Below are 24,188 nucleotides of genomic sequence, written 5' to 3'. Positions count from 1 at the left end.
CATCCTGTAGGACAAGGTTATTTTATTGACAAGTGAGATAACAATTAGTTCATCATTGTAGGAGTATATGATAGCAAATTCAGACCAAATGCAACACACATGTCACGGGAAGGGGTGCCCAAACAGTCGCATCAGTACAAAGTGAAACTCCCCTCCCCCCCACTCCCCACCCCACTCACCCCACTCACCCCACTCACCCCACTCCCCTATGGACGACACGTAGGCACCTGTTCTCGCATGCAAATGATCATAAAGGGGCCGAATGGCATCCTGCGACAGGTCGTACCAAATACCTGGCGCCTTTTGATACAGTTCGGCTACGGTTCTTACAGGCCTTGGAGAATGAGACAGTTCCTGCTTCATCAAGCCTCACACTTGGTCAACTGGCGAGAGATCTCGTGACCTTGTTGGCCAAGGCAGTTGAGTTGCATTGTTTTGGGGAAGGAGACCAGACAGTGAGGTCGGCGGTCTCATTGGATTAGGGAAGGACAGGGGTGGAAATCGGCCGTGCCCTTTCAAAGGAACCACCCCGGCATTTACCTGGAGCGATTTAGGGAAATCACGGAAAACCTAAATCAGGATGGCCGGACGCGGGATTGAACCGTCGTCCTCCCGAATGCGAGTCCAGTGTCTAACCACTGCGCCACCTCGCTCGGTCGGCCAAGGCAGTCGTTGTTCACCAAGAAGAGCACGAATCATCACAGCAGCCATATAAGGACGTGCAGGGTTCTGCCGAAGAAGCACATTCTCTTGCTATCGAAGAAATGGCTGTATCATGCGGATAACAGCCTGTGCAATGTAGCGGGCAGTGGTTATTTTATCCTCCAGAAACACCAAATGTAACCGCGATTTGTAAGTGACGGCCCCTCACATCATGGAGCCTAGGGTTAGATCTACACTAAAGCGGCAAATAAACTGGTGTATTCAAATACAACGATATGTAAATAGGAAGAATACACTGCAGTCGGCAACGCCTATGTAAGACAACAAGTGTGTGGCGCAGCTGTTAGACCGGATACTGCTGCTACAATTGCAGGCTGTCAAGATTTAGTGAGTTTGAGCGTGGTGTTATAGTTGGCGCAGGGGCGATGGTAGCGATGAAGTGGTGATTTTCCCGTACGATCATATCACGTGCACCGTGAACATCAGGAATTCTGTAAAATATCAAATCTCCAACATCACTGTTGCCGGAAAAAGATTCTGCAAGAACGAGACCAACGACGACTGCACAGAATCGTTCAACGTGACAGAAGTGCAACCCTTCCGAAAATTGATGCAGATTTCAATGCTGGCCCATCAACAAGTGTCAGCTTACGAACCATTCAACGAAACATCATCGATACGGGTATTCAGAGCCGAAGGCCCACTCGTGTACCCTGGACGACTGCACGACACGAAGCTTTACACCTCGCCTGGGCCTGTCAACACCGACATTGGACTGTTGATGACTAGAAATATGTTGCCTCCTCGGACGAGTCTCATTTCAAATTGTATCGAGTGGATGGACGTTTATGGGTATGGAGACAACCTCATGAACCCACGGACTCTGCATGTCAGCAGGAGACTGTTCAAAGTGGAGGAGGCTCTGTATTGGTGTGGGAAGTGTGCATTTGGAGTGATACGGGACCCTTGATACATCTAGATACTACTGTGACAGGTGACACATACGTAATATTCTGTCAGATCAGCTACATCCATTCATGTCCATTGTGCATTCCGGCGGACTTGGGCAATTCCAACAGGACAATGTTACTCCCCACACGCCCAGAAATGCTACAGAGTGGCCCCTGGAACACTCTTCTGAGTTTAAACACTGCCGCTGGCCACCAAACTCCCCAGACCCGAACATTATTGAGCATATCTGGGATGCCTTGCAACGTGCTGTTCAGAAGAGATCTCCATCTCTTCGTACTCCTACGGATTTATCGACAGCCCTGCAGGATTCATGATGTCAGTTCCCGGCAACACTGCTTCAGACATCAGTCGACTCCATGCCACGTCGTGTTGCGGCATTTCTGGGTGCTCGCGGGGCCCTACACGATATTAGGCAAGTTTCTTTGGCTCTTCACTGTATGTACCGCGAGCCGATGCACTCCAGAATAGGCAGCTCACAAGATATACGCCTTATAAGCGTACGTCCATGACTCACATACATACAGAACTTACTGTCATTGAAGACAACAGAATGCCGTTCCACTCTCCAGTCGACACTTTCACGACAACAATGTAGCCGTGCTTGGTGGTGTAGTAATGTCAGTCGTAGCCTGGCCAGAGGTACACGCGTTCTTAGTACTGTTGCAAACAAACGGTTCCCAATAGTCCTTGGTGACAACTTGTGCCGAAATTACTTCTCTAGAACTGCCGCTCTAACAATGCCTCTATCTTGATGTGCGTCTGTTATACGCGGAAGTCCAGAACCTGGTCTACAAATGTGGGAATGTTCCGCAGACCACAGAGACCACCGACATTGTGCCTAACATGGGCAACAATCCGTTGGTACATCCATCCAGCTTCGCGCAGGCGTAGAGTGCCCCAAATGGCTCAAGCTGTTCAACAGGAGTACATACTTGTCAACCGGGCATAGTTGTACCCTAGAAAAAATGTTGCAAACGGTGTTCCCCTCTAGACTCAATACAATTACAGCCCGCAAAGTGGCACACAGACAGGCCTCCTGAGAGCCATCTGACCGCTGATGACAGTGACAAATGAATCACTAACTGCGTAACCCCTCTTTGTGGACATTACACCCTGGTGCCACTGGCCAGAATCCTTGAGGGTGGTGCATTTTTTCCAGCATTGTATATGGATGATATTGTCGCAGAAGAAGCTGATTGACATTGTCACTGTTGTGTAGCGGTATGATACTAGACTGTTGCGTGGAGAGTAGTGAGTTCAAAACTCACCTGAACCTGTATTCGGTTCGAGGACATTCTAGAAGTATCCACAAATATCAAGAATCATTGTACTGGAATGTTCTGTAACTGTATATGTAGTGTATGTGTTCTGGCCGGAGGAAGTTCGCTCCGCGCTCTTGTATGTGCAAGTGCTGAATAAGCCTTCGTTAAGTGAAGTCGGTGTTCGTCATTCATCTAATTACACCTTCTTCTACGTGACAATATAGCTTCAAATATGACAGGTGATTGTGAAAATATTTGTCTTTCCTGATAAAACTAGATTGGTAGTGAAGAAAGTTGAGTGCAACATAGGTAACTTATCAAACAGTGCAGTTCAAGACATTAGTCCATTAGTGCACATCTTACAGAAAATAAACTGATGCTAAATTACGCAAGACTCAATTTTTACAGTTTCTAGCAGACGCTTCAGCTGAAATTTACGTTTTCATCACATAGAGTGGGTTTTTGATCAGTGAGTCGAAACAATCCAAACACTTAGTTGTTCTGTCAGGGAAAGCCCATGTTCAGGGCCTTGTCCAAAAATTGAATGCTGCTATGTTTGCCATTAGAACGGTATCTTTAATAAGTTATAGTCCCACACGAAAATTAGCCCGCTTTGCTTATTTTCATTCGCTTATGACAGACGATATTATATTGTGGGGAACATTTACCTTTCACAAAGGGTAATTTTGGTTCGGAGAAGGGCAGACGAGCAATGTGTTGTTAAGTCCGCGCAACTCTTGTCGACCTCTGTTCTGTAGTCTGGAAATGATGACACTGATCTCTCAATACAAGGTGTACGTAAAGTCCGGGGACACTTCCAATTATTTATTGCAGAGGAACCAAACATTTTACAGATGTCATACGTATGTCATTTTGAAGAGAAACCCTGAAAGTTTTTTCATGTAAACCGCCACAGCGCAGTTTGGCGATCTGCCAATTGTCAGCGCTAGTCGCAAACACGGAGCTGCAGCATCGATGGATCGGCCGTGCTACAGAAAGGGACGGCTGTTTCATGAAATGGCCTGCCCGATCACCAGATCTCACTCCGTGTGACTTTTTTCTGTGGGGACACATTAAAGATCTGGTGCATGTGCCGCCTCTACCACGCTCTGGAAGAGAATACGGGAAGCCACTGCCACAGTCGACGATGCCATGTTGGGACAGGTATGGCAACAATTCGATTACCGTATTGACGTTTGCCGGGTCACTCATGATTCGCATAACGAATGTTTGTTAAAAAAAACTTTCAGAGTTCCTCTTCAAAATGCAATATGTATGACATCTGTCCAATGTTTATTTCTTGTGCAATAAATAATTGAAAGTGTTCTCGGACTTTATGTACACCCTGTATGTATTTTGATTAATATTGTTTGTTGTTAACATTATGAGCTTATTCCCAGGACCTAGCAGCTTTCGCTCAGTTAATACTATGCAGAAATTTAATACTGTACAGAAATCCAGTCTGCATTTCGATCGCCCCACAATGACTCGTTTGGAGGAAAGCGTGCGTTCTTGTGCTGCATCGATTTCCTGTAACCTACCACAAGAATTAAAAACTCTCAGCAGTAATCCGTACACTTTCCAGTCTAAGCTGAAGAATTTCCTCTTGATTCATTTCTTCTATTCTGTTCAGGAGATCCTGGAAAAAATTAGGAAAATTCCTGGTTTATGTTGTTATTCTAGTATATTCCCATAAGCTTGTCGTCTGCACGGGAACCACATAAATTGTACTTTACCTGTTACTGACTTTTCTGATATTAATTTCATGTACTCAGTCAGTAATTGACCACGGTGATTTGCTGATTTGCCCGCATCTCGTGGTCGTGCGGTAGCGTTCTCGCTTCCCACGCCCGGGTTCCCGGGTTCGATTCCCGGCGGGGTCAGGGATTTTCTCTGCCTCGTGATGGCTGGGTGTTGTGTGATGTCCTTAGGTTAGTTAGGTTTAAGTAGTTCTAAGTTCTAGGGGACTGATGACCTAAGATGTTAAGTGCCATAGTGCTCAGAGCCACCACGGTGATTTGCTGCTAAGTTTGGTCCTAAGGAACTAGACTTGTAAAATAAAATAAAAAACTGTCACTTAATTTGAAAGCGTTTGCAATTAAGGACAATTAATGCGGTCACTGATATCGACCATGACATTTATTACAAGAGTATGACTGTCGCACTGACGTTTACCGAGTCACAAACGGTGCTCATATTCAAAAATGGTTCAAATCGCTCTGAGCAGTATGGGACTTAACATCTATGGTCATCAGTCCCCTAGAACTTAGAAGTACTTAAACCTAACTAACCTAAGGACATCACACAACACCCAGCCATCACGAGGCAGAGAAAATCCCTGACCCCGCCGGGAATCGAACCCGTGAACCCGGGCGTGGGAAGCGAGAACGCTACCGCACGACCACGAGATGCGGGCGGTGCTCATACTGACCACCTATAATGTGAGATAAAACATGGGGAGATGCTCTGTCCACTGATATGGGTCCATTTTCAGTATGCCCTGCAGTTTTCGCGCAGTCATCTTTTGAAACTCAGAGCTATTCATGAACAATCTTGTATTAATTTCAAAACCGCATGAATATCGCTAAAAGCCGAAATTGCGATAGTGTAGCCGCAAGGAAATAAAATAACAGTTAAATGGTGAACGCACTGAAATATAGGCAGTAATAATCATTATCTGTGAGCTCTAATAAAAATTAAGAAGAAAAATTCGTGTCACATAGGGATCACTTTGTCCTTTCTGTATTTAGAGTTATAGTGGCAGCTGTTTAGCAGTCAAAGCCAACCAACTTGGCCATTATATTTAGTGCGAATCAAGACAGTTTTAATTATAACCTATGCGAATAAACCATATAGCTTGCTCGAAGCAACAATGTCAAGTTTTGTGAAAATAACTTTACAATTAGCACTGAGATATTTATGACACTAACAGTAGCATATGTAAGTTCCACTTCCTGCCTCTGGTATTCTCATCCAGGTACGGTGATACACAGGGTAAAACTGTGCCTTTGCCAGCACACACAGTCAGACCGAATCAAAGGTGGCGGTCGCGCCACGCACGGCACGGCCGACGCGGGCAGCGGCAGCGAGCGACCTCTGCGCTGGGCGAGGGGCGGCCTTGTCCTTCGTTGACCTGCCTGGAATGTTCGTTGCAGCGGGACCACGCCGCTGCAGCCGCGGCGCACCGAATACTGGCAGTAGTGCAGTCCGCGCCTTCTGTTTCCTGACTGCTTTCTCCAAGGGGAAATACTCCACTCGCAAGTCTTATGCTGCTTACTTATTACCTTGTGTCTCCACCACCAGAACAACTGGCCTTATCATAACCTTTATAACCATTCTGGTAGGATACTATTTTGAGGAGTGTCAGTACAGTGTGTTTATAATCAAACTTTCGCTACCTGAGCCAGTTAAGACGGAAAACTGTTTACTATACGGGTACCAAACTTTATTGCGCTGATGTTCCGACTGCGCACTGCAGGATTTGCGTTGTCAGTGTTAGCGTTAGTGTCGCGACTTGCCGTTAGGTGCCGGTACGTAAGTCTGAAACACAAGCATCAGTGTGCATTAGAGTGGAAGACAGGCAACGCGCGTCTCGACAAGGTGAGCAGGGCTTTTCTCGTAAAACTGTTTCATCACAGCAACATCTGTGCTGCTCTTGGAGAGCACCGATTCATTAAAGGAAAACCAAGTTATCCTCTTCTGCACCGGGATTTAAATACATTATTCGCATCTTCGAACTGATTAGTGATCTGGGAATTGATCCTAGGAGAGGGCGACTACCAATTCCACCACAAATTGTTGAAGAAGTTACTGTAGCCATGGCTGAGAATATGCCATGCAATGTGCCGTCTTCAGGCAGTGCACAACCTGTGTCAATACAGCTGAATATTCCATGGTCCACTGTTCAAAAAGTGCTGCGAATAATTGTAAAATGGAACCTGCAGTGCGGTTCCGGGATGTTGTGGGTGAAGATGATTGTCACACTGACCGACATTTGTAACCTGGAACGTAAATGTGGCAAGCGATTAACAAATCTTACCCTCCCATGCGGAAATTAAAATGTGTTCCTTTCAATGGTTTATTCGTTATTTTTCTTCCATGTGTCTTCCAAAAACTTTCATTTTCCTACGATCACTCGTTTTTCATGGGGGCCCTCTCAAATAGCGGAAGTTTAATTACAATCACGCTTATAAGCATGAAACCTCGGTCAGCAGTTTCTATTATTGGGAGTATCTACATCTATGTCTACATACATAGTTCGCAAGCCACCGTATGTCCCATGGCAGAGGCCACTTTCTACCACTACTGCATTTCCTCGACAGTCTTCAGGGTGTTTTATAATTCATGTTACACATTTCTAGAGGGCGTAGAGTAGACTCAGTAGATCGTACCCATACCCGGAAACCGTTTTCGTTATCAAGGAAAACAAGAGTTAGTCATTCGCGCGCTAGATGTTTCTTAAGCAGTCGGCTTGTTATGGTACCTACCCACATTCATGAAAGTTTTGATGACTCATTGTCACATGATGCCCTCCGTTTCCATGTGCTTTGTTCCCATGCTTCCTGGTGATGCATCAGTTGACATTACGGTGACTGGTACTGCCGTAAAAGTATGCCTGAGTACACGCTGGCAGAGTACATCGGTATGTTGTTAATTTACGGAGAAGCTCGCCGTACTGGAAGAGAAGCGCAACTTCTGCATCACAAGTACTTTCCAAATAGTGTGAGTCCATCTCATTCCATGTTTGCCAGAGTAGAACAACGGCTGCGGGAAAGTGGAAAATTCACAAGCGTGAGAGCAAACTGTAGTGCTCCAAGAAGGCGGTGCACTGTCGTATTGACACAGGAAGTGCTTCATCAATTTGAAGAGAACCCATCACCGAGAACTCAAGCCACCGAATGCGACTTGCACGTCTCTCACTCGTCTGTCTGGCGTGCTCGGCATAAACAGTAGGTCCACCCATATCACACTCCCCCTGGTGGATTTTGTGCTACGTGTCAATATCTGTACTTGGTTTTCACACAGTTGTGTGGATTTTCCTCAGTTTCCAAGGCGAATTTTGTTCGCTGACAAAGCGCATTTTAACGCGGAATGTGTGTCGAAAGTTCGAAATAGCCACATTTGGGATCAAGGAAGCACCAGTCACGGGTACACGAAGATTTCAGCACAGCTTCGGCATCAAAGTCTGGGCAGGTAGCCTATCTGCGATGGTCGTGTGATTGGGCAGTACATCCTTCCTCCCCACGTAACGAGTGCCAGATACTTGATATTCCTGCAACAAGGGCTAACGGAGAGTCTGGAAGATGTGCCATTGGACAATCGACAAGAATTGTGATTCCAGCGTAAAACCGTGGTAGTACATTTTGCGGTTCGCGTCCGAAACCATGTGAATGTAGTCTACGGGGCAGGTCTATCGGTCGAGGTAGACCGCATACGTTGCCACCAAGATCCCCAGATTTAAAACCTTTGGACTTTTTCTTGTGGGGTCACATGAAGAGTCTTGTTTAAGAGAACCCTCTTCAGTCGGAGGAAGATCTGATTGCACGGATCATGGCTGCGGCAGAAGTGATTAATCGTACACCACGCATGTTGGACAGGTTTTATGCGGACAAACTGCGCAGTTATACTGTGTGCACCGAACTTGGTGAGCTTTATATCGAACAGCTGTTGTAATATCACAGTAAATAGGAGTGAAATCTATACATCTTGTTTTCCTTGTAAAATGAAAACGAACCGTTACCCAACATGTGTTTCTATGTAAAACTTCATTTGCTAAGTCCGCTCCACAACCTCTAGAAGCGTGTAACATAAATTGTAAAATACCCTGCATATGCCTCCGTGTGAGCCCTACTTTTCCTTATCTTCGTGCTCCTTATGCGAAATGTACGTTAGTGGCAGTAGAATCGTGCTGCAGTCACCTTCAAATGCCGTTTCTCTAAGTTTTCTCAACAGTGCCTCGCTAAAAGAACATCTTCTTACCTCCAGGGATTACCATATGAGCTCATGAAGCATCTCCGTAATATTGGCGGTCCTGATCGAGCCTTCCGGTGACAAATTTAACTGCTCGCTTCTGGACTGCTTCGATGTCCTCCTTTACTCCGACCTGATGGGGATCTCAAACCCTCGAACTGTACTCAAGAATGGGTCGCTCTAGTGTTCTATTCGCTATCTCCTTTATGGATGAAACACAGTTTCCCAGAATTCTCCTAAAAAAAACCGTAGCCTACTATTCGTCTTCCCTACTACCGCCCTTAGGTGCTAGTCCCATTTCATCTCGCTGTGCAACGTTTACTCCGAGATATTTAATCAGCGTGATCATAGGATCAAGCAGCATACTACCAATGCTGTAGTTGTACATTGCGAGATTATTTTTCCTACTCATCCGCATTAAATTTCGTTTTCCTACATTTAAAGTTAGCTGCCATTCATCACATCAATTAGAAGTTTTCTCGAAGTCGTCTTGTACACTCCTACATTCACTCAGCGAAAACACAATTCCGCACACACAACGTCATCAGCAAATGGGTCGTAGATTCCTGGTAATTGCATCCGTCGGATCATTTATACATTCAGGTGAGAAGAGTGATCCATCCTGACTACCTGGAGCATTTATGACGATATCCTTGTGTCTGATGAACACTCATCGTCGAGGACAACATATTACGTTCTATTACAAAAGAAGTCCTCCAACCACTGATATATCTGGGAACCTATTCCGTATGCACGGACCTTCGTTAGTATTCTGTATTGCGACACAGTGTCAAACATTTCCCGGAAATCTAGGATTATGGAATCTGCCTGTTGCCCTTCATCCATCATTCGCAGGGTAACGTGTGAAGAAAGGGCAAGCTGAGCTTCGCATGGCCGGTGCTTCCTTAAACCGAGCTGATTTGCGGGCAGAAGCTTTTCCGTCTGAAGGAAATTTATTATATTCAAACTGAGAATATGTTCAAGAATTCTCACATCAAAGCGATGTTAATATCGGTCTGTAGTTTTGCGAGTCACTTGTGACTTTGTGCTGGTCCAGCTCTCCTCAACGGTCTCTAGAACATGTTCCACCGGCCTTAGCGTAAGTTGTATCACGATATGGCAGGAGGAAACTTCGGTCAATGATTGCTTTTACTGGGAGCATCGTTCCACTTGCTCAGAGAACAGGACAATAAACTGGGCGATGAAAGTAGAAATTAGCAGCCAAAGTACTGAAAATTAATTAAGAGAGTGGACAACATGGGTTGGTTGATTCGAGAGAGGGGACCAACTACGGTCGCAGGTTCGAATCCTGCCTCGGGCATGGATGTGTGTGATGTCCTTAGGTGAGTTAGGTTTAAGTAGTTCTCAGTTCTAGGGAACTGATGACCTCAGGTGTTAAGTCCCATAGTGCTCAGAGCCATTTGAACCATTTGAGGGGACCAAACTGCGAGGTCATCGGTCTCATCCGATTAGAGAAGGATGGGGAAGAAAGTCAGGTGGGCCCTTTAGAAAAACCATCCCGTCATTTGCTGGAAGCTATTTAGGGAAATCACGGAAAACGTAAATCAGGATGGCCGGACGCAGGTTTGAACCGTCTCCTCCCGAATGCGAGTCCATTGAGCAAACCAGTGAGCAACCTCGCGCGGTAGTAACCAAAGTACCAGGCACTGACGGAACTCCAGTTAGGCTTTACACAGAACAGGATGCGGAATTAATTCCTTTTTTAGCTCACATTTATCGAGAATCTCTTGGCAACAAATAGTCCCGACTGACTGGAAAAGAGCGCAGGTCACTCCTATTTACAAAAATGGCGAAACATAGGAGGCACAGAATTACAGACCAATATCGCTGGTGTCGGACTGTAGCAGGATGCTAGAGCATATTCTAAGCTCAATCCTTACGTTGTTCTTGGAAGAAAACAAGATTCTCTCAAAGGAAAGCACAGATCCACAAAAAAAAAGAAAAAAAAGCGCTCGTGGAAAGCAAAGCTTGCTTTATTCATACATGCCACCTTCCAAACTCATACATGGCACCTTCCAAGCGATGGTTACACGTCAACAGAAAGATTTAGTTTCACTAGAATTGCGAGAGACGTTCGAGACTCTACCACGTCATAGCGTGCTAACTAAAACACAATAATACGGAGTATCTTCGCAGCTATGTGATTGGCTAGACGACTGTTTGACTAATAGAACCCATTGCGCTGCACTAGGCGGCGAATGTTCCACGAAAACGAAAGTAACATCCGATGCGCCAAAGGAGACGCAATAGGACCTCTAATGTTCTCAACACACATGAAAGATTTGTCAAATAGGCTCAACAGCACTGTAACATTGTTCGTTGACGGTACAGTAGTCTACAGGGAAATATCGACATTGAACGGTTGTAGAATTGCAGAAATAACTATACTTTGTGTAATGAATAGCAGCTCTCCTTTAATGTGTGTAAATACTAAGTAAGATAATGCCTTAGGTTAAAAATCTGATAGGACCTGATTACAAGATTAGTGGTGAACATCTTCAACATGTCAAATCCGTAAATATTTAGGGGCAATACCTTGAAGCATATGAAACCGATCGTGTAAAATCAGTGAGTGGAAGAATTAAAGTATTTTACGGACTGTAAGACACACCAATTTTTAAGCAATTTTTTTTAAATCACGTTTTTATCATTTTTATTGTGAGCCTGCAAAGCCTAACTAAAAAAATTCTTAGTTTTTAAAACCGAACTGACCTTTAAGATCCTTGAAAATCGTCATCTGAACTTTCTTGCTCTTCTACTTCTTCTTCTTCCTCTTCGTCTTCATCGTTGTCCTCGTCATATATAAGATGGCGTTCACTGCCATCGAGAGGGTTACTTGCGCCGCACTTCTTGAAAGATACATCAGCAATGTCTTCTGACATTCAAGACCTTGACTGTTATAAACACTGGCACACTTGTTTGATTTTTGGTCGGTTTAATGCTCCCTTCGGCGTGAAATCGTCTTGTGTTTCATCCATCATCCTTTTGTTCCATTCCTCTCTCATAAGCTCTTTAAATGGTTTGTTTATCGAGACATCAAGAGCTTGCAGTTCTGATGTCAGTCCTCCCGGAATAACAGCATGCTCTGTATTTTCCTCTCTCAATTTCTCTTTCACAGAATTTTTCAGATGAGTACTAAACTGATCTAGTACAAGAAGAGAACTCATCTTCAATAAAGCACCTTTCCTCCTCTCCCAAACATTGTTAATCCATAATTCCATACCAGACTCGTCCATCCAACCCATGTTATGTACATGAAAAACAACACCTGACGGTATTTCAGAAGGTTTTGACATTGTTTTGGGCTTATAAATGATCAGTGGATAAAGTTTAGCACTGTCAAGACAACATGAAAGACAACAATGTAATGTATTCTTTCGTGTCCACTTGTTGTTATAGTTACAGTTTAGCACCTTTCATGGCAACAGTTCTGTTACTCGGTACACCAAATGTCAGAGGAGTTTCGTCCGTATTCGCTATTTGTCTTAGTTCCGTACTGGTTTTCTTTCGATACTGTATAAAAAAGCGATGCAAAGGTGATATTTTCTCTTCATACGCTTGTGGGATTTTCTGAGCTATTTTGGCCTTGGTTCGCATGTTAACTCCTTAACGCTTCATAAACCAACTCCACTCGTGGGTCTGTTAAATTCCACTGTAGCGCTAGCTTAAGAGCGTGTATTGCAATCATTTTATATTAATTCCATTGCCATTTTGACGTTGTCCTTGAATTCATTTCAATACATCATCGTTTGGTTTCTGCCATAGCATTCTGTTATATTCTGCCAAGTTATAAAAGATGGGGTGTCTAGGAAATCGCTAGACAACAATTCAAGCAAATCGTATTAAAGAGTTTAATTACGAAATGAATCAGTGACAATACTTAACTTTGACAATAACACAGAAGTGTTGCAAGCAAAGGGCGACATGCAAATAAGAAATCTCTTCAGTATATACAGTTCCTAAGTCGATGGTCTTGAAGTGCCTAATTGTGATGCCACTGTAGAAGTTGGCCTCGACCAGTCGGCGCGGCGCTTAGGTTCTCTTCGTATAGAGGCCACTGCCGTTACATTATCGTCCTGGAGAGGGGTCGATCAGTGTACAATTGGCTGACGTCTTCTTCACATTCTTTCTGCTCTCTCGTTTCCGACTGGCGTACCGGCGCTTGACTTTGCACCGTAACACATTCAGTCCTCTATTTGCACATTTAGTCTTCCTCATTTTTTTTGCAGTTCTTCTTTACTAGCCCGCCAATCGCGAATGGTTTTTTTCTGTTGGTGGAAAGCCGAAATGCCGCTCATCTGCTCTGTTTCCATTATCTTCTGCTTGTGCTATTAGCCTACGCCCAATTTATAGTTTGCATTCTGTGAATGCCTTTTATTTTTTTCCCATTACGAAACTACCTACTAACATAGCTATTGTACTGTTATTGATAACACAAATCATTTCCAGTTCAAGTTCACTGACACCGTAGACTGCAATGACTCTTCATAGGTTAGAATGTGTTCTGGGTTTGTGATGGTGGGGAGGGAGGGAGACGGGGCTAGCAAGCTTGTGAATCCCCACAACTGCACTGCTGCTACCAGTTAATCCAGTGTTGGCAGATAGAGACAGGTTTCCCACAACATCGAATATATGGCCATGTTTAAGACTGGGGGAATTTTAAATCAAACACTGGACTTTTTATATTAATTTCGAATATAAGACGCATCTGAATTTTGTAGGCAGTTTTTCGAAGAAAAATGTGCGTCTTGTAGTCCAAAACAAGGTAAATATTTTGGGAGGATTCTGGGAAAATTTAATGCATCTGTAAATTAAATCATATACAAGACGCTATTGTACCCAGCTCCAGCGTTTGATGTCCTTATCAAGTAGACATGAAAACAGGCATCAAACGAATCCAGACACTCTCTGCTACACTGTAAGAGCTCAATAGAGCCCATACGACGGTGTAACAGAAATGGTCTGGAAACGTGAGTGGGAATCGTTGGAAGAGAAACGACGTAATTCTGCCGAACCGTGTTAGGGGTAGTCCTGTGTGAGCGAACTCGGTGCGGCGCGGCGATCGCGATAAAATATCAAACAGACGCGAGACCTCGAATTGCACCCGCGGAGCATCGTGCGACGCGCGATGCGTCGAAGCGAACGCTATCAGTTGGTTTGGTATTTCCGCGCAGTTTGCGGTTTCTGTTTCAAGTTAAAGTGTCTGAAATTTCAGTCAGCGCTGTTCAAGAACGTTGTTTACATCTACATTTACACACTGCAAACCACTGTGAAGTGCGTGGAAAAGAGTGTATCTCATTGTATCGGGTACTAAAGCGTTTTCCCGCTCCACTCACGTATTTTGATCAGGGGATCTTTTTCTGCTAACTCCAAATATCATGGAACCATACGCACGCCGATCGAAGGAGGCACTAATTTCATATGAAATTATTTTTAACTTGTATTTGACTTGGGCACGCAGGCTAATCAAAAGCATATTCGGTATTTTGGCAATCAAGTGGCGAATCTAGCATTGTATTATTACAAGTGAAGTGGACACTTTAAAGCTAATTGTGGCCCTACAAAATTACTAACCCGTCTTTGGGCAGAGGGAACATCCATAAAGACTGACTCAGTCGCCCCTATCACTGGGTTTCATGCAGCCTGCAACGCCTTCAAATACCGCATGCAAGATTTTCATATTCTGTCGCTTACTAAGCGTAAACTGTTAGTCCTAGAGAGAAAATTTAATATAGTTAAATTTCGTACTAGAATGCGTTTTCTCCAGAGGCAATAGTTTTTTAATTATTCAACAAAAACGTATGAAAGTGACCCTAAAACCATTTTCTCTTGAATAACTATAAAACAGTGGCCTCCCAGTATAAAATTAAACTACACTAAATTTCCTACAAAAAAGGCCAGTTCATTCATTCTCTAAGACTAATAGTTTGCGCTTAGCAAGCTGTGTTGTTCTGCAGGACATGTGAGTTGTGAAGATGGTGAAAGGCAATTATACGTGGCATTTCACGTCACAGGATAAAAGAAACCTGAGTATCTGATGCTTCTGTACAAAGATTATTGCAATAGCATAGCTGGAGAGTTAACAGGTAATCTGATTTCATTACATGTAGCTGTAAACACTCTAAAATATTGTAAATAAACAAAACGTCTTGAGGCAAACTAAAATAATTAAAACATGTAGTTACTTGGCAATTAAATTATGTGACACAATAACAGAGAAGTTTTGATTAATGTTAAGGAGTCCACATAGAATGCCGTAAGTACTAAAGTGTGCAGCGCCACAGAATACTTCTTTGACAAGATATTAAATGCTGTTAAAAAGAAGCACATTGTTCCATCAAAAAGAACTAGAGTCACTTCCATATATCGGTGTATAAAAATGGTTCAAGCATTAACCAAACAGCAAAATACGTATGTCTTTACATGCTGACATTTGCAAAATACCTCATCTCAATACCTTGAACTGTTAATGAAAGACGGTAGGTGTTACGACCACATGGTCAGAGATGGGCACTCTCCCATTGACATGCCAACCAATGTTTCGAGAATGGAGGTAGATTACATTCTGCTCTCAACTTTAAATACAATTTCGATATGTTAACTACGTTTCATATGCAGCAGTGTATGACCTAAAATGAACGATATGCAAAGCTTACAAAAAGTGTTTTTACCTCTGCGCATTCTTAATATTTAGTGCAGTGACTTACATAGACTGATGCAAAAAATGGTTCAAATGGCTCTGAGCACTATGCGACTTAACTTCTGAGGCCATCAGTCGCCTAGAACTTAGAACCAATTAAACCTAACTAACCTAAGGACATCACACACATCCATGCCCGAGGCCACTCCAGCCGGCATAAACTGATGCAGCGCAGTAACCATGAAACGAAATTCATTTATTGAGAATCAATTTTTTTCCAAGAATAGTTTTTGTAAAATTGTCTAATAGATGTTTACAGTGGCCACCACGTCTGCTCAAGTGCGTCACTAACAATCCGTGTAACGCAGTTGCTCTGCACAAGTAGGACAAAGTAACCGCATAGTATCACATCACGCTGCATCGCTCGAATATTCAGGCAGTGCCGCGGCATGCCATATGTACATCATATCGCTCATATAGGACAAGATGATAGGGATAATTAGAGAACCTGAATTCTAAGGAGATTGTGAGGACGTTACGCTTCCATCATCGTATATTTCGAGTGGGCATACGAGAATAAGATAAGAGCGATTAGGGCATGTACAGAGGTATACAGTCATTTTTTCCTCACTCAGTATGTGAATGGAAAAGGAAAGAAACTCATAATAGTGGTACGATGTACGCTCCACCATTCACCGTACAGTGGCTTGCAGTGTGTACTTTCGGAGGGACGGGGAGGGGGGGGGGGGGAGGGAGCAATACTGTTCACAGAGCACCTTCTCGTCTGACGGACCCTTATCTGACAATCTCTCCGTCGCTTCGCTTTTTGTTGTTTCATGAGCGTTAGGCAGCTGCTTGACTGTGTAAATTCTCACACAATGCTATCTGTGTTTTGTAGGTTGCTAATTACTGTCTCAAGGACACCATCGCTATGCGTCATCAGACTCCGTAACACCTTCTTTGTCGAGATTATCCATAGAGAACAAAGACAGGTCTCTAGCTGTATTATCGCAAAGCTGGTCGAGTTGCTCACAGACGTTTATCACGCATTCATGTCTTTACGGCCTCCGACGTACCCCTCCCCACATGCCGTAACTGACCACTGGTTTCCGAGTTTCAGGTTGTTTAGAAAACCAAAAGTCACGTCCCGTGGCTGTCAGCCTCTCTCACTTTTTAAGAAAAGCTGAGAAGGAGCTTAACGAACGCCTAAAAGCTCCCGTTTCGACACTGGCTGCCGGAAGAGTCCTAATCTCACACACTGTCGCTGAAGGTTGGGAATTGAGCAGCAACTGATCAACACGGCATTGTCCCATAAGATGATCATCGGCAGAGAGTTGACTTTTCTAATTCTTTTTGTTGCCATTTCACCATCACCGTACAAAGTAAAATTCTTAAAATTTGTTCTACTAGTTGAGACAAAGGTGGGCAGGAAATCATTCACCGTTTATTCAAAGGAACCATCAAATATTCAACTGGAGAGATTCGAGGAAATCACGGAAAATATAAAGCGCAATGGCCACACGGGGATTTGAACCTGGTTCTTCCCGAACGCATTTCCAGTGACTCAGTCTCTGTGCCACCATTTATTTATAAGTCAATGATCATAACATATGTTCTGTACGTTACGATAACGCCGAAATCAAGTAACACCTTGTAATATTTCCCAGAAAACTGAAACTGTAGGCAACCTCTTTGATATCACAGCACCAGAAAGAATAAGCAGTAATGCGGATCTAGATGTTTCTGTAATCCATCCGGTGTCTCTATTCAGACAGTGTTCCGTTATCACTGATTTTTCCAGCTGCACTAACTGTGTACGGCGCCGGTGTTCATTACATGGTTCCATAATACAATCACCAGACAAAAATTTAGTCACGGATGAATCGTTAAGCCTTTACAGATGGTGCAGTGATCGAGTCACGTTCTCAACCGCGTGCACACTGCTTCGAAGTAAGCATAAGGCAACAACGAGCAGTGAGACATGGATCTCTCAAGAGGACATTATACGTAAACACGGGTACATGTAATGACGTGGCATATGAGTAGTGGCAAAAAGGGCAATCGTGTTTGGCTGCGCCGGTGGCGATTCGGTATGTGAAGTAGCTGGATTTGTTGGTGTTTGGCGGCGGACTGTTCAGCGAGTCTACAAGCAGTCGTGTAACACACGTGACCACAGAACACGACTTCATAATGGTGGTCGGTGAAAGATCCTAACTGAGAGGAACCAGAGACGCTTCTCACGGCCTGTGAATCAAAATCGCTTCCAAACCCGGCAGGACTTGTTGCAGGCTTTGAATGAGAATCTATACCAACCTCTTAGCAAGAGAACATTGCGACGAGAACTACATGCAATGAGCATGTGGAATCAGTCATCTTCCAAGAGGTCATTGCTCAAGCGGGCACATTAAGATGTCAACAGTAAAGTTCAGTGGGTGGAGCGCCCCAAGATGTGACTGGATTTCTGAACACTACCCCATCCAATTACATCCCGAATGGGCTACAAAATCAGCTGACTTGGCCACGTACAAAATCTGTGGGACGATTTGGAACAGCGGGTAAAATGCCGTCATCAGCGTCTCCGCTGTCTGGTGGAATTGCGTGATCAAGTCCTCAGTGAGTGGTTTATCCTGAATGCAATGTACCTGCACAACCTTGTAGACTCACTTGCTAACACAATCCAGGCGGTAATCAAGTCCACGGCAGGAATTACACGGTATTAAATGATCCTATTACATTTCGACTGGGCTACAAAATCAGCTGACTTGGCCACATACGAAATCTGTGGGACGATTTGGAACAGCGGGTAAAATGCCGTCATCAGCGTCTCCGCTGTCTGGTGGAATTGCGTGATCAAGTCCTCAGTGAGTGGTTTATCCTGAATGCAATGTACCTGCACAACCTTGTAGACTCACTTGCTAACACAATCCAGGCGGTAATCAAGTCCACGGGAGGAATTACACGGTATTAAATGATCCTATTACATTTCGACTGGGCTACAAAATCAGCTGACTTGGCCACATACAAAATCTGTGGGACGATTTTGAACAGCGGGTAAAATGCCGTCATCAGCGTCTCCACTGTCTGGTGGAATTGCGTGATCAAGTCCTCAGTGAGTGGTTTATCCTGGATGCAATGTACCTGCACAACCATGTAGACTCACTTGCTAACACAATCCAGGCGGTAATCAAGTCCACGGCAGGAATTACACGGTATTAAATTATCCTATTACATTTCGACTGGGCTACAAAATCAGTTGACTTGGCCACGTACAAAATCTGTGGGACGATTTGGAACAGCGGGTAAAATGCCGTCATCAGCGTCTCCGCTGTCTGGTGGAATTGCGTGATCAAGTCCTCAGTGAGTGGTTTATCCTGAATGCAATGTACCTGCACAACCTTGTAGACTCACTTGCTAACACAATCCAGGCGGTAATCAAGTCCACGGGAGGAATTACACGGTATTAAATGATCCTATTACATTTCGACTGGGCTACAAAATCAGTTGACTTGGCCACGTACAAAATCTGTGGGACGATTTGGAACAGCGGGTAAAATGCCGTCATCAGCGTCTCCGCTGTCTGGTGGAATTGCGTGATCAAGTCCTCAGTGAGTGGTTTATCCTGGATGCAACGTACCTGCACAACCTTGTAGACTCACTTCCTAACACAGTCCAGGCGGTTATCAAATCCGCAGGTGGAATTACACGGTACTGATTGTAATGAGATAGTACACTACCTCTGTAAAACTTAGGGTTTTCCAAAAGGGCATTGAATCTCACAAACGCATTATTTGTCGTTGACTGAACTCGAGGTGGCATGTACTCTTGTTAAAGGAAGAAAAGTACATTTAATCTTGAGCGTTACTTTGGGTCCTGTCTATCTAACCCGAAACATAGTTAACGTAGAGTGGACATTGGGCAAGAGTTGACTGGTCACTGAGTTGTTCTTGGAAATATTCAGAATTTTTCATGTCGTGTGGGAATTCTGTGAACCAAAGGTCTTGTCCACGCCGGGAGAAGTATCTCAAAACCCCAGAAACAAATGCCGGCCTTTGTGGCCGAGCGGTTCTAGGCGCTTCATTCTGGAACCGCGCGACCGCTATGGTCGCTGGTTCGAATCCTGCCTCGGGCATGGATGTGTGTGATGTCCTTAGGTTAGTTAGGTTTAAGTAGTTCTAAGTTCTAGGGAACTGATGGCCTCAGATGTTAAGTCCCATAGTGCTCAGGGCCATCTGAACCAACCAGAAATAATCATTAAATAGATACCAACGTAAAATCTTTGACCATATACATAACGCTGTGATTTGAAAGTGACGGAATCAAAGGAAGCACACACAGAGATGTTTTGTTCTTTGCAGCAATCCAAACGTGTATTCTCTATGACATATAGACGCCATCTAGGTAACACAGACCTGATATCCCATAATGTCTGCTATATACAACGGTTGCCGATATGCCAGTTTGTTTGACTTCCTTCTCATTATCTAAATTTTATTTGTTAAGATTTAAATCAGGACTCTATGGCTTACATAAGAAACTGATCTTTGCGTTGACGTTACGACTTTCAAAAGCATGCTGGGGTTTTAACCTAACTTCTCTCAACAATACGTCAGCGCCTAAACATTCGTTATTTCTTTTCTTGCTTGCAGAATGTACGAATCTAATTCTTAGGTCATTGCAATATTCCGCTGCAGCGGCTTCAAGTCTTTTTTCATCCTTCACATGAGTAACTTTTTGATTAGAATGGCTGTGAAAATTCATCGTGTATTAAAATCGTATGCGTACATTCCTCGCACAAAAAACTGTTCCCAGTGATTGGACGAAAGCACATACCACACCAATCTATAAGCAGGTTTGCGGTAGTGATGAGCAAATGTTCTCTCCTGTTCTCAACTACCGTCCGATCACAATGGCGTGTTGTACAATCCCCGAACGTATCCTATGCATAATGAGGTATATCGAATACAATAACCCTCTCATTGTTAACTAGTATGGATTCCGAAAGCATCGATCATACGAAACCGAACTTCTGCTTTTCTCACATGACATTATGAAAGCTACGGATTAAGACGATCAAATGGATGCAATATTTCTTGAATTTCGTAAGTTCCGGAGAGCATTTGACTCGATTCTATAATAAAGGTTATTAACAGAAGTAGGCTATGACTATTTGGGACGTGGACTGAAGCAGAAGTAACTTCATGTGTGTGTCCAAAAAAAAAAAAAAAAAAAAAAATGTTCAAATGGCTCTGAGCACTATGGGACTCAACTGCTGAGGTCATTAGTCCCCTAGAACTTAGAACTACTTAAACCCAACTAACCTAAGGACATCACACACATCCATGCCCGAGGCAGGATTCGAACCTGCGACCGTAGCGGTCGCGCGGTTCCAGACTGTAGCGCCAGAACCGCTTTTTTTCTTTTTTTTTTTTTTTTTTTTTAATCTCGTTTTGTTTCCTTTTGTTCGTTGCATCTGCTCGGGGCGGACGTCGTAAGACAGCCGTTTAGTTCGTTGTTGATCGATTAGCTCAGTTTTTTTATTACACAGGGCTGCTAACCCTCTGACCGAACACGCTGAGCTACCGTGCCGGCGATCCGCTCGGCCACCAGCGGCCGGCTGTGTGTGCCAAGGAATTGTGTTGGCTACCTTGTTGTCTGTGCTGTATAGTAATGATTGAGCAGACGATACTAATAGTAACTCAAGATTGTTTCAGATGATTGTGTTAGTATCAAGGAGTGCTATCTGAAACAATTTGCGCAAGTGTCCTGTTCGCTCTTGATAAGATTTCAAAGTGGTTTAAAGATTGTCATATTGCTTTAAATGTTCAGAGAACATGCGCACTTCATATAACGTAGATAAATACTACCCTATGACCACAACATTAATGAGGCACGACTGGAATCAGTCGACTAGTACAAATAGCTGGGTATAACAGTTTGTAGGCTTAAAAAACACAGGGTTTGCGATAAATGATTCATTCGTTTTCAAAGCTCTGTGTTTGCCAAAGTTGTTACGTGCACAAATTTGACTGACAGAAGAGTAGAATATTAAACTCATACATTTTGCACTGTGTAAAATAGTGTCATAAGTGTATCCCTCTGGTCACGCGACACACGTCCAAGTGATAGTCAAGTTCGTTCCACACCCTATGCAGCAACATGCTGTGAATGGTCATTGCAGCACTGATGCGTTCTCTGATCTATTCCAGTGTTATTGAAAATGATGGAATGTTCCCCCAAAGAAGAAAATCACAAGGCGTTAGGTTAGACGACCTGGGCACCGAAACGCAGTCATATCAACTTCATTATTAAGCTCAATCCAGCGACCGATGTTCATAGTTTAGATAGCAATGAAACATGGGTGCTCCAATGACGGTGTGCCTTGTCTTCTCGGGTGATAAACTCTCGGAATCAACAGTCAGTTCTGGAAACAACCACAAGTGCAACACCCGTCACATTCTTTTCACAGAAGGAAAACGGCCCATATAGCTTCGTCTGTGCCACTACACAGAAAAACATTTACATTAGGTGAGTCTCGTTCATGCACGACAGTTTCGTGAGGATTTTCAGTATCCCACACTCTCACATTTTGATGATTTACATCTCCAGATAAATAAAAGGTTGCTTCGTCGCTGAATATCAGCTTGGAGGCGAAATGTTTATCCTCAAGTGCTTCCTACATTGTGATGCTGGTCACAATCTTCCGGTTTTAACAATTTCACGAACTGCGGACGGTGTGTCAATTTTTTTTTTTTTTCCGCAGTCTTTTCTTCTGCGTAAGAAACTTTATCTCTCTCTCTCTCTCTCTCTCTCTCTCTCTCTCTCTCTCTCTCTATGGTTGGGTATGGCACATTTGCACATTTGTTCGACTGGTACTTTGGTACTTTACTGTTTACATAGACAACCACTTTCCCTAAACTGCCGATACCAACGGACAACGCTCTCTTTTAAAGGCGGTTCTTTTCCACAATTCCTTCTGAATAAACACTATATTTTTTTAACACAGAAACATCTCACACACACTCAAAAACTCTTTTGCTGCTTTGTCCCCAGTTTGTCATGGCTCTGCACTCGTAACGCCAGCTGGTGGCCACAATGCAAACTCGGTGAATTTACGGTTCAATTCATGCATCAGCTACATTTGTACACATAATACGTCGGAAAAAAGTAGAAGTTTGAATACTTTGGAAAAAGTATAACTTTGAAAACGAATAAATCCCTTATAATAGCCCTATAGAATGATTGCATAGTCACTGTCATAGGTAAGGAAAGATGGCAGATTGCGGTTCATTGGTAGGATACTAAGGAGATGCTCACGTTTGTGGTGCCCATATCGAATGGAGCTAAACTGAGATAATGAACTTATCCAAAGTTACTTATTGGTAGAATACTAGGAAAACGCTCACGTTTGTGTGACCCATATCGAATGGAGTTAAACTGGGATACTGTACTTATTCAAAGAAGGGGTAACAATAGTCATATGTTTATTTTACTCACAGGAGAGCGTTACGGAAATATTGAAAAACCTGAAATTGGCAGACGCTATGAAGATCGACCCTAAAGTATCTCGCGCAATCCTACTTAAAGAGTCGAGCAGTCATTCTCCCCGCCCTCCACTCGCAAATAGAACGAGACGACACTCTAACATGTGCCATGTTAAGTACCTTCTGCCACGCACTTCACAGTCGTTTACAGAATATGTTTGAGATATAGACAGAGACTAGAAACTGTAAAATTTCCTAACTGGCAAGGTTTGCGGGTTCGAGTCCCGGTCTGTAACACCGTTTTTAACCTGCCTTTAAGTTTCAGAAAAGCATGCACTCCGCTGAAAAGTGAAAGATTCATTTAATAATAAATGTTTGAAGTGCTACTACGTTATTGTACCCCAACAAACCGACTTGACTTATAAATCTGTTTCATCTATCCAGTAAGTCCACATCAACATTAACTATGCTTTTTACCAGATACTGCATCATTTATTAACGTTTTCCGAAATGAAGTATTATTTTTCCCATATCGTTTACAGTGAAAGCTAAACAAATTAAATTAAGTACGACTGCTGTTTTAATTCAATGTATCACTGTATGTCTATTCTTAGTACTGCGTTCCAGGACGCAGAGCGAACTAATCTAGTGCGGTGCTGTTGTGGTCGCACACTCGTAAGCGGCGGCTTTCGCTGACTTTCACAACGCCGTCCGGTAGGCGCGCCGGCCGAGTGTGAGCTCTGCGCCGCGATGTTCCTTGAGTTGAGTCGGGAGCAAGTGGTAGTAATATCTCTGGCTAAGGCCAGTGACTGCCTTCTCGCACATGGCAAGAAAGCCGCCGCTCAGTTTGGTTCGCGACCAGCGTCTGCTGTGGTGCGTTGCAGTGCCGTCTGCGCGTGCGTGTGCGATGTAAACAAAGACTGCGCAAGTTTTTCGCGAGTGTTTTTTGCTACCGTTTCTAAAGTCGTTCTATTGTATTCCTGTCTGAGTTGGTTTACTTTATTATATCCGGTTAATTGATTAATTTACAGACTGAAGAGAATTCACAGAAGATACTGAACCGGCGTGGAATGTTTTAAACTAGGTTAGTATAAAGTGAGGCTGTAGATTTTGTGCTGAAGTATATCTGATTGTTGTAGAGTAACTTACTGATGCCGAGTACGACGGTTTTATGTCTGA

At 43.7% G+C, this 24,188-nt stretch overlaps 1 protein-coding gene across 7 annotated transcripts in view; it reads left to right on the top strand.

Moving 5' to 3' along the window:
* Window positions 1-23,870: 23,870 nt before the first annotated feature.
* The window catches only part of LOC124591006 (oxidation resistance protein 1), a 775,097-nt gene continuing 774,779 nt past the window's right edge, over window positions 23,871-24,188 (top strand). For all 7 annotated transcript variants that reach the window (XM_047131701.1, XM_047131696.1, XM_047131697.1 and 4 more), the window contains exon 1: window positions 23,871-24,093. The gene's annotated coding sequence lies outside the window, so the exon portion shown is untranslated. The remainder of the gene's footprint in view (window positions 24,094-24,188) is intronic.

The sequence above is a fragment of the Schistocerca americana genome, chromosome 2 (assembly GCF_021461395.2).
Source record: "Schistocerca americana isolate TAMUIC-IGC-003095 chromosome 2, iqSchAmer2.1, whole genome shotgun sequence".
Classification (NCBI taxonomy): domain Eukaryota; kingdom Metazoa; phylum Arthropoda; class Insecta; order Orthoptera; family Acrididae; genus Schistocerca; species Schistocerca americana.
The sequence above is the reverse complement of the archived record's forward strand: the minus strand, read 5'-3'. Positions and strand labels throughout refer to the sequence as shown.